This window comes from Engraulis encrasicolus, chromosome 14 (assembly GCF_034702125.1).
Source record: "Engraulis encrasicolus isolate BLACKSEA-1 chromosome 14, IST_EnEncr_1.0, whole genome shotgun sequence".
NCBI lineage: Eukaryota > Metazoa > Chordata > Actinopteri > Clupeiformes > Engraulidae > Engraulis > Engraulis encrasicolus.
In genome coordinates, this window is record NC_085870.1 from 21,630,098 (window position 1) to 21,640,496 (window position 10,399).

Here is a 10,399-nt window from a genome sequence, read left to right on the forward strand (position 1 = left end):
TGTATGTATTCACTGTCCTCATGTCCAAGGCGCCACTGGAAGAAATTTCTCCCATGGGGGGACAATAAAGACACTGCTACTACTACTATTACTACTAGTAGTTTATTTACTGGGCTACCTCTTTGAAATTGTCACAAGCACTTCCCTGTTACATGTGGAGAGTTGCAGTCCTCCAGCTGGTTAATCAGAGATGATGGATAAGGTAGAGACAACGGGTGCATTCCAATATGCAGACTTCCGTCCTTTCTTGCTCACTTGCCTGCTTGTGACCTCATGATGACGTCACCGACGACAGAAAATTAATTCAATATCTTGCAAAAGCACAATTCTAATGTCACTTCCTCATTTGCATTTGGGAGGTGAATGAAGAGCAGTCCCCCAAATAGTGTTGTGGCTAGGCTGACAGCGTGGAAACGTTATTGTTTTCTCCATGGAGGCGGGGCGTCAGCAGCATGCGAGGCCACAAGCACAAGTGGAGGACAGAACTCTGCATATTGGAATGCACCCAAAGAGAGATCAGTGGAGGAGGAGACCATTACATACCTTTACAGACCAGTGGAGGATGAGAATGAATGGAGTTCCCTTAGCAATGTGGATGGCGGTAGGCTATCGCACATCTTATGCAAGCCACCACAGGAAAACAAAGAGAGGCTCACGCCTCTTCCGGAGACCGGACTTGAGCACACTCTTTTGCATGGGTGTTTTAATTTATTTTGGTCTACCATTTTAACTATCTTTGGGGTAAATGATCCGGCTGAACTGAGCTGGTGCACGTATCATGATAGGCCAGCAGGGGGCAGTGGAAGACTGAGGAAATGAATGACCGACTGCAGCTATTAGACACGAGTGCAGTCCTCTATGGCTGTGGCAGACACACCCTTTTCAGCTCTCAGCCTGTATCATTACCGCAGCAAGCAGGCTCACATACAGGCATCAACAAGCATGCACACACACACACACATGCATGCACGCACACACACACGCACACACACTTCAATTACAAGGCTGATCGGGTCCATAATGCAATTTCCAGGATCACAGTGTTCTACCCTCTTGTCTGTGAAAATGCCATACTATATCCTCCGCTGTCTTAGACTGAAGCGGGTGAGGCATTAGTACTGTTTGCACTGATGGAATGTCTACCATAATATAATCCCAATTCCTTTACTATTGCACAATAATCAGGTTATTGTTATGAACGAATCATTTCAATTTAAAGACATCTGTTCAGGGTTATTGAAATATTCAAGAAGATATTTAGTACTGAAAATTAAGCAGCAACAATATACCTCTTTGCTCAATACGAACAGAGGTGTGTGTTTGGGGGCATGCTTTTCCCTTTCCTCTGTATGCACATGGTGCTGATGTTTTGAATGAATATAGCATGGCATAACTGCAGTTTTTCCCATGCTTGCATTCACAGTCACATATTTTGGACACGTGGGTGTCTGCTCCCATCAATTTGAAATACTTTGTGTCTGTGATTTTGGGTGTTTTCTGTGTACTCAGCATTCCCCAGCTCTCAGCTCCCCCAAATCTGCTCTCTCCCTCCCTCACGCTCAACTTCCTTTATTTTTCCTCCTGAGTGCGCCCTGAGTGAAGGTCATTTCTTCTCCTTCTCTTTTGCCTCCTCCTCCTCTTTCCCCTGTTCTGCCGTGTATTGTGGGCTCAAGTCATCTATTTCACTGGCCTTTATCTCCCTCTGCTGTTGAATAAAGGAAGCACCATGTCTTGAGGTCTGATCACAGGTACGAATGATAAGGTAGAGAAGAATCATTGGGGTACTTTTCAGGGCCTGATTGTGTCCTTTTTTCTTTGCCATTTAGTAGTGGCTTGCATTTAATTACATTATATTACATTACACTTTTAACGCTTTTATCCAAAGCGACTAACAGTGACTTCTTTTAGTAGACTACAAGGTATTGGTTACAGTCTTTGGAGCCGTGTGGGGTTAGGTGCCTTGCTCAAGCGCCCCTCAGCCATGGAGATAGGGAGTGCGTTGCAATATGCGACCTTGCCTCCTTCACTTGCGCTTGTCTCCTCGTCCCGCCTCCCGGCCCCTCCTCTGTGGAGAAAACGATAAAGTTTCCCAGCTGTCAGCCTCGCCACAACAACTTTTGAGGGACCGTTTTTCATTCACCATCCCAATTGCAAATGAGAAAAAGACTCTACAATTGAGCTTTTGCAAGATATTGAAATATAATGCTGTTGTCAGTGATGTCATCATGACGAGAAGCAAGTGGAGGAGGCAAGTGGAGGAGGCAAGGTCGCATATTAAAACGCACTCAGGGAGTGGAAGGGGTGGGATTCGAGACTTACACCCTCTGACCATGGAGGTAGTATAAGAACTGGAGAGAGTGAATAAGTCCCGCCTCCAGTCATTTCAATGGGAAATGCTAGGCTAGTGAATTCAGCCAAAATTGAACGGATTTTTCAGCTTCAAAGATGGAGTCGTTTCCACCACCAGTTTACTCAGCCAATTACGTGCCACGTTAATGACGTGTGGCCCCACCACACACCTGCCCAACACTAAACTCGCGCACCCACCAATCGCGTCCACCCTCTTTGAGCGAAGTGGTGGTGGAATTGCGACGAGGAAGTGCCTTGCTAATCGGCGAAGCTAATCAGCCAAATCCTGACCCCCTGCTCTGATCTAAAGTCCATCTCCTTAACCACTAGGCTACAGCATATACAATGTGCTCTACCGCCATCTATAGAGCTGAGGGAACTCCATTCATTCTCAACCTCCACTGGTCTCCTAAAGGAACGAACAGCTTATGTCAGACAAAAGATTTTTTACTATCCGTGAAACAAAGGGACTGAAAACAAGTGATACAGTTAAAAATCTGGGGGTCCTCATTGACAACGACCTATACTTTAACAGTCACATGAAAGCCATTACTAAGTCTGCATTTTAAAGTTAGGGACCTTATGTCAAAAAATGATCTGGAGAAGCTACCCAGATAGCAAAATGTTTTTGGCAGAGTTTTGGGCCAAATTGTGTCTTGGCCTTTTGGCTGGCTTCGGTTTGAGTCCCCGGGCCAAAAGTGGCCCAAATTTGGCATGCCAAAACCAACCAAACCCAGCCATAAATTGACCAAAGTTCACCCAAAACCTATTTGGGATTTCCACGTACAGCCTTAAAGGCCCCAAAAGGAATTCCAGACCCCACCCTTCAGCCAAAATGCAGCCATAAAGTACCCATAACTGCCATAAATGAGCCTAAATACTGCCATAATGTACCCATAATTCAGCCATAATGTACCCATAACTCTCCCAGAACAGCCATAAATGACCCTAAATACTGCCATAATGTACCCATAATTGATCCCAAATGTAGCCATAATGGGGCCAAATGTCACTTATTTGTCTTATAAGTTTCCCTGTATACTTAAAATGTAAGTACCGGTATACAGAGAAACTTATAAGACAAATAAGTGACATTTGGCCCCATTATGGCTACATTTGGGATCACTAAATATTCCTGTTTTATTGTTGAAAATCGCACATTTAATAAATGCGTGATTTTCAACAATGAAACTGGAATATTTATGCATCTAGAAAAAAAAAACCAAGACAATTAAATACATTTCATTATACTTTATTGCCTCCAAATGCTGTGACTGGTTAGGGTGGGCAAGTGGCTGGATTTGATGGATGGGTATAGCTGCACGGCAGGTGGTGGAGGACTGGGTGACTTGATGGGTGCTTGGATGTCTGGGTACAGGCCTCTTGTTTTCATCTTGGTCCCCTGGCCAGTAAAAGCAGGTACTCTATTGCCACATAGAGGTAGGTAGATCAGATCAGATTCGCGACATCTAGGAAAGAATAAAAAGATAAACCAAATTGAATTACTACATGCAAAAGTAACTTTGAAAACAGTGGCATTACATTTTTTTTCTTCTTTTATTTAACCTTTATTTAACTAGGAAAATAAACCTGTTGAGATTAAAAATCTCTTTTAACAAGGGTGTCCTGGCCAAGTGGCGGCACAAATGCACTTGATTAATAGAGTAATAGACGGGAGAGGGGGGAGGGGTGTTATTAAAATTTGGTACCTGTTTTTGAGATCCGATTTGATTGACCCCTCCCACAGGTGACTGCAGTGTCCGTTCGCAGCACAGCATCTGAAAAGAAAATGTAGATGTTATTTCATATTTTATACATTTTAAATGACATGAGTAGTAGGCTACAGTAGATTGTACAACCATCTACGGAATTGTCAAAAGTAAAAGGGAGAAAAAGAATAGGGAAAAAAAACAATACTCAATCAAACAAAACCCTGCCAAAACATATAACTTGCACTTGAGTATATAGTAGCCCACTGATTCTAAGATCAGAGTACTGGTCAAATTGGAGGGTTTTTTTAACCTAGCTTTTAGGTTTTTCAATAACAACAAAGCAGTAGGCTATCTATCTCATTGGGTGTGCCTACAGTAGAATAACTGGTGAAACAGACTAGTCATTATGTTATATCATGTGCCATTGTTAAAGCTTTCTGACAATTAGTAATGCTCCCACTACCCTGGACTTGTCAGTAGGCATATCTGAGGTGTTTTTTCCCCCTTATTCAGTCTTTTCAGAGATCCTGGTCTGGGGGCAGGCGTTTGTTTACATTTCACCATGAATTCACTTCTACTTTTACCTTTGACACCTCTAGTAAGCTACTCTCTGTGTTGAGGTATTACAAATGTTAGAGCAAGATTACATAGGCCTACATGGGCCACATTTCTGTATACGGTTTACCCCCTGTTGTTGATAGCTGAACAATACACACTGCCTTAACAACTGATCATGTTAAATAGCCAGCGCTTAAACACAAACCGACCATTGCATTACCCAATACTAGGGTTGCCAACTCTCTGGGGAAAAAATAAGGGACACCTCTTATGGGCGGCGCGCAAAAATATGAAGCGGGGTTCAGGGAGCAATTTCCTGCATTTTAACCAATTTTAGGGCAAATGATGTAACTGAGACATTTCCACAGTTAACAGTTTTCACAATTTATTTTGAACACAAAACACGTACAACAATTGCAAGATAATGGACCACGGGAACAGAAAGTGGCTGTGCATTTTTTTCTTCATTCTTTATTTCTTAATGCTGAGCTGCTATACTCTCATTTCTCTCATTGCTTCCATTTGTATTTCTTTTGGCTTCTTGCAGCAGCTAGAAGCCTTTTATTGTTTAGGGCTGCTGAGTAGAACTCTGAGCAAGGCATGCCATTACGTAGCGTTGTTAGGTGTTTGCGCTGCAGTGATTTGTTTAAGTTTCCCGCGGATGGGAGTGTGCTGTCTGATCATTGGTCACAGAGTAGGAAAGGGGGGCTGAGAAAGAATAGAATGTTAATGTTACCGTAAAATGCCTTCTAGCGGCACGTAGCAGCCTATTCATTCATCCCATTTACATTTTGAAACCTAGTGTTGACTCTCACGGTAATACGGGACAATTTGCGTCCCGTTACACATCAATACGGAACCCGTACTTTTGTTTCCAAATACGGGATGATTCCGTATTTCAAGGGACGGTTGGCAACCCTACCCAATACAGACGTATACTTAAAAGCAGTTACATTAAAAGCAAGGACTTTCACAACGAACGAAGATTAGACCAGAGAGAGAGGTTCATAAATTGTGGAACCAACCTGTAGTATGCCTGTCAAAAAACAAGTTCCTCCACCGGGTGACTTCAGCAGCAGCACATCTGAAAAGACAATGTAGAAAAAAGCAGATTCACTCGATTGCTTCAGTAGTAGGCTAGAATTACAGTGAGTCCAACACTTTCCGTGACAGACAGATATTGCTAGATAGTGCTCTGCTTTGTGCCGATAGGTAGAAGATGCTCCATGCCTGAGTTAGCTAGCTCCCGGCTTTTGCTAGCTGTCGTTGGGCAGTTAGCTGGGATTGCTAGTGTTGTTGTTCTTTGATTGAAATTCCCTTGGCATTGATATCTGAAAGTGAATTTCAACCACAGAACAACACTTAATCAACCGTTACTGAGTATGAGGGTAGCAACTAAGATTAAATGTCACAGTTGTGTGTCACAGACGTTTGTGTTTTAGCTCCTGTTAAAAGGGTATCTAAGTTTCAGCGCATAACACGGAAACCGACGGTCCCAGACCTATGAAATCAACATGAAAACCGATAACACAAAATGCCTCATCTCTTAAGTCATCGGCGGTTGTATTTAATATAAAAACGTGTCAACTGCACTTACCTGCATAAACTGAAGTCTGACACACACTGGCGCTGGGGAAACTGAAGTGAGGCAAGCACGAGTTTCTCTTGACAGTTGATTTTGGCAGTCTTTTGGGTTGCCGTAAGCGCACCAATGTAGAACGTTGCTGTCCCGCTCTCCACCCGAGGTTCAGATTAACCTGACACATGCCATAACCTGGCCATAACTCATTCATTCACAGTCCGCGCGTTTTAATGTGTTGTGGGAAGCCATAAACAACCCATATTTTAGCCAAATCTTTGTTTTTTTTGCTTTCCAGAGGAACGCCCCAATTCACTGGCGCCCAGGTCAACCATAACCATGCCAAAATTTTGCCAAAAGCTTATGGCTTGCCAAAAGGAAGCCATAAATTGCAGATATCTGCCAAAACAAAGCCAAAATATCTGCTATCTGGGTAATCACATGCCTTCATTTCCAGTAGGCTTGATTATTGCAACAGCCTTTTTACAGGCCTTCCCAAAAAGACAATCAAACAGCTTCAACGTGTCCAAATTGCAGCTGCAAGGGTTCTTACTAAAACAAAAAAGTTTGACCACATTACTCCAACCTTGAGATCGCTGCATTGGCTCCCAGTCAGCTACAGAATTGATTTTAAGGCAATGCTTCTTGTGTTTAAATCATTAAATGGAATGGGACCCACCCATCTACTAGATATGTTTCAGCTGTATGCGCCAACCAGGTCACTAAGGTCAACAGAGAAGAATTTGCTGGTGATCCCAAGTGTAAAAACAAAGTGTGGAGAGGCAGCCTTTAGCATCTATGCTACAAAGCTTTGGAACCAGCTTCCAAAGGATGTAAAAAATGCACCCACTGTTAATAGCTTCAAATCTAGACTTAAGACAAAGCTGTTTTCAGCTTGCATTTTATATCCTTTTTATTTCTATGTTTATCTCTTACAATATGTTTTTATCTTAATGTCTTAAACATATATATTTTTAAAATGTATTGTTCTTTCTATGTTTTTCTTTTTACCATATGTTTTTAATCTTGGTGTTTTAAAAGGATCCCCGGCTATGAAGAATATGGGCTGATAGACCACACTTATTATTTTTGACGAAAATATTTTGTTTAAAAAAAATCATAAAATACTGCTATGCCCTTAAAAACTACATTTTTCGGTGACCAACGGATGTTTTCGCCGCGCAGTGCATTCTGGGGGCGATGACGTAGCGAAGTTGCAGGAGTCTGAAAACTTCGATAGCACACTGTTCTCTTGATTAGCAACTGACGCCGGTTTGGTAGTAAAATGCCACATTGTGCTACTTTCGGATGTAATTTCCAATCGAAAGGCAACAAGGGGAGTGGTGTCACTATATTTATATTTCCAAAGGACAAGAAGGGGAGAAAAGGTGGGAGGATGCCATGGACGGAGTACAGCTAGCTAGCTATGATAGCTTCCTAAAAGTGGCGCTGTGCCCAGCATTTTCTCCTCAATGGATTTAGTCGACTGCCACTGATGGAAGACCTCACCGGGAGCGATTGGCTATAAGCCTACGCTAAAACCAGAGGCTTGCCCGACGATCACCCCCCATACGGAGTCTAAAAAGTCCAGGGAAGCGAGTGAAATGTGCGTTAAAAACGTGACAGATAAGATGCTGTGTGCTCTCCTGAGAAGACGACTATGCTACGGTAACATCAGGCAAATCAGACTCGTCGCCACTCATCACAGAGGAAGACCACCTTACTCCACACCACAGTAAGTGTTGTTAACACTACTTCTATGTGTTGTCAATCCAAAAATTGTATTTGCGGCTACTACAAATGCCGCGGTACAGTGGCCAGCTGATGTGAGAAAAAATGTAACCTATCTCGAAATATCACTAGCATATGTGGCAACGTGCACCGAGTTGGCTACTGAGACTAATGTAGTGGTACGACATGATTTGAGTCTGAGATCTGTTGTCTATTCACAGTCAGTGTCTACTTTTGGTATTGACTAGTGATTAAAAAAAAATAGTTTTAGAGATGTATTTAGCCTACCTTCTGGGAAATCTTGGTTTTATATCTGAATCTAACACAGTACATCCATTTGTGCAGGTATGGAGGAGGGCTTGCACCAACTTCCAAAAACCCAAATTGATGCCTGTCCCGTTATTGTCGGCCATTTCAGGTGAAACATAACCTACAGTCTTTATTTTAAAACTGTTTACCTGGCACCGATGGTGTGTGCGTTTGTGTGTGTCTTACTCACTCCCTCCTCCATCTTTCTGCCGTTTGTTTCTTTTCAGTGATGATGAATCTGAACGTCAGTCTTGAACAGAACCTAGAGCTCTGATGGTGAGTAGCCTATCAGTTCTCATGTGCTATTTTGCGACCACAATGTGTGTTATTTACTATATTTATGGAAGACAACTCTTGCCAATTTCAATATGCAGTTTTTCCTCATGCTACCCTTAACTTGTAAATACATTAACAACATGTAGGCCTACTTTTGTGTGGCCCTTTCTGAGATGATATTCTATTGGGCTTTTTCAAAGATTTTTCAACCGGTTCCATTTTTCTCAATTAAGATTTCATGTTATGTGAGACAGTTGCTTATATTTCACATGTGCAACTTTGCGCGCCATCATCTACAATAACACTTATTGTTGACCATATAATGTAATAGCACTATGTGCATACATCTGGAAATGTGCTCTCGTTCTACAGGATCGGGGTTCCAAGCAGCTGCTGATAGACCATGATGGCTGCACCTCATGACCACCTACATCCTGAAGACAATAAATATGCTTATTGGGCTGTAGTGACAAACATGTACATTTCTTTAGAGGGACACTGTGTGAGATTTTTAGTTGTTTATTTCCAGAATTTATGCTGCCCATTCACTAATGTTACCTTTTTCATGAATACTTACCACCAGCATCAAATTAAGTATTCATTATGACTGGAAAAATTGCACTTTTCAAACATGAAAAGGGGGATCTTCTCCATTGTCCGCCATTTTGAATGTCCAAAAATGACTGTACTCGGACCACTCGAAAATATTTGTTTAATACTTAAATTTTCATGTTAAAATCAAATTTGGCAATAGGCAGCCCAATTTCAGTAAGCAGCATAGTTGCAGTACCTTTTTTTGACCATTTCCTGCACAGTGTCCCTTTAATGTTACTTTTAACTTTGTTGTTGTGAGAATCTTTCTATTCTTGATATAAAAATACAGTGCTGACTCTGTTTTCAGTTTTTTTTATTTGTATTACTAAACAAAGTAAGAATTTGCACTTGACATACTGAAACATGTAAAAAAAATAAAAAAAAGCCCGTAAAACTCTGTGCCTAAACCAATTGAATGTGTAAGCTTTACATCTATTTACAAGTAATGACTTTGTTTAAAAAGTGAGCTGGTGGGTCCGGACCGCAGCACTTCCTCTCCTGGTCGGCATGTCTGAGCAGTTCCCACAGGTACCCCAGGTGTTCCTGCTGGAGATGGGACACCATGCCTGTTCCGCTACTCTAGCAGGCCATCAAAGACCAGACCTGGTCCTCCAGTGTCATCTCCTGCAGAGAGTTACAGGAAATTTAGGTTGATACATACTGCCTAGGCCAGGGGTGGGGAACCTTTTCCTTTCGAGGGGTCCGACCCCTGAATTTAGCTTAATTGTATTTCAAATGTATTTTCTAAGATTCCATTACAAAATATGTCATATTTCATATCAAGCTGCACAACATTAAAATTACAAATCGGGGGCCCGATAAAACAACCTTATGTGCAAACGGCCCTTAAGACATGGGGTGCGTTCCAATATGTGACCTTGTGTCCTCCACTTGTGCTTGTGGCCTCGTACCAGGAGGTGATACGTCATGATGACATCACTGACAACAGCATTATATTTCAATATCTTTCAAAATCACATTTCAAATGTCATTTTATCATTTGCAATTGGGATGGTGAATGAAAAACAGTGCCCCAAAAAATGTTTTGGCAAGGCTGACGGCTGGAAAGTTTGTTTTCTCCACTGAGGAGGGGCCAGGAGGCGAAGCGAGGTCACAAGCACAAGTGGAGGACGCAAGGTCGCATATTAGAAAGTACACAGGTTCCCCATCTAAGCTAGATATTGGGAAAAGAAAATGTGAAGGAAAACACATTGAATCAGTTGATAAATGAAGGTAATTTGAAGTACTGTAGCACAGGCACTTAATGATACAGAAACTACAGGTAGGCTGA

At 42.1% G+C, this 10,399-nt stretch overlaps 2 long non-coding RNA genes across 2 annotated transcripts; one reads left to right on the forward strand and one right to left on the reverse strand.

Moving 5' to 3' along the window:
• Nucleotides 1-3,585: 3,585 nt before the first annotated feature.
• On the reverse strand, nucleotides 3,586-6,624 carry LOC134463173 (uncharacterized). The gene is made up of 4 exons (XR_010037662.1): nucleotides 6,217-6,624; nucleotides 5,645-5,703; nucleotides 4,059-4,127; nucleotides 3,586-3,818 (listed from the first exon to the last, which is right to left on the reverse strand). It is a non-coding gene; the product is annotated as an uncharacterized LOC134463173 (long non-coding RNA).
• Nucleotides 6,625-7,274: 650 nt separating this feature from the next.
• Nucleotides 7,275-9,403, forward strand: LOC134463174 (uncharacterized). The gene is made up of 4 exons (XR_010037663.1): nucleotides 7,275-7,933; nucleotides 8,275-8,347; nucleotides 8,466-8,514; nucleotides 8,887-9,403. It is a non-coding gene; the product is annotated as an uncharacterized LOC134463174 (long non-coding RNA).
• The last annotated feature ends 996 nt before the right edge of the window (nucleotides 9,404-10,399 follow it).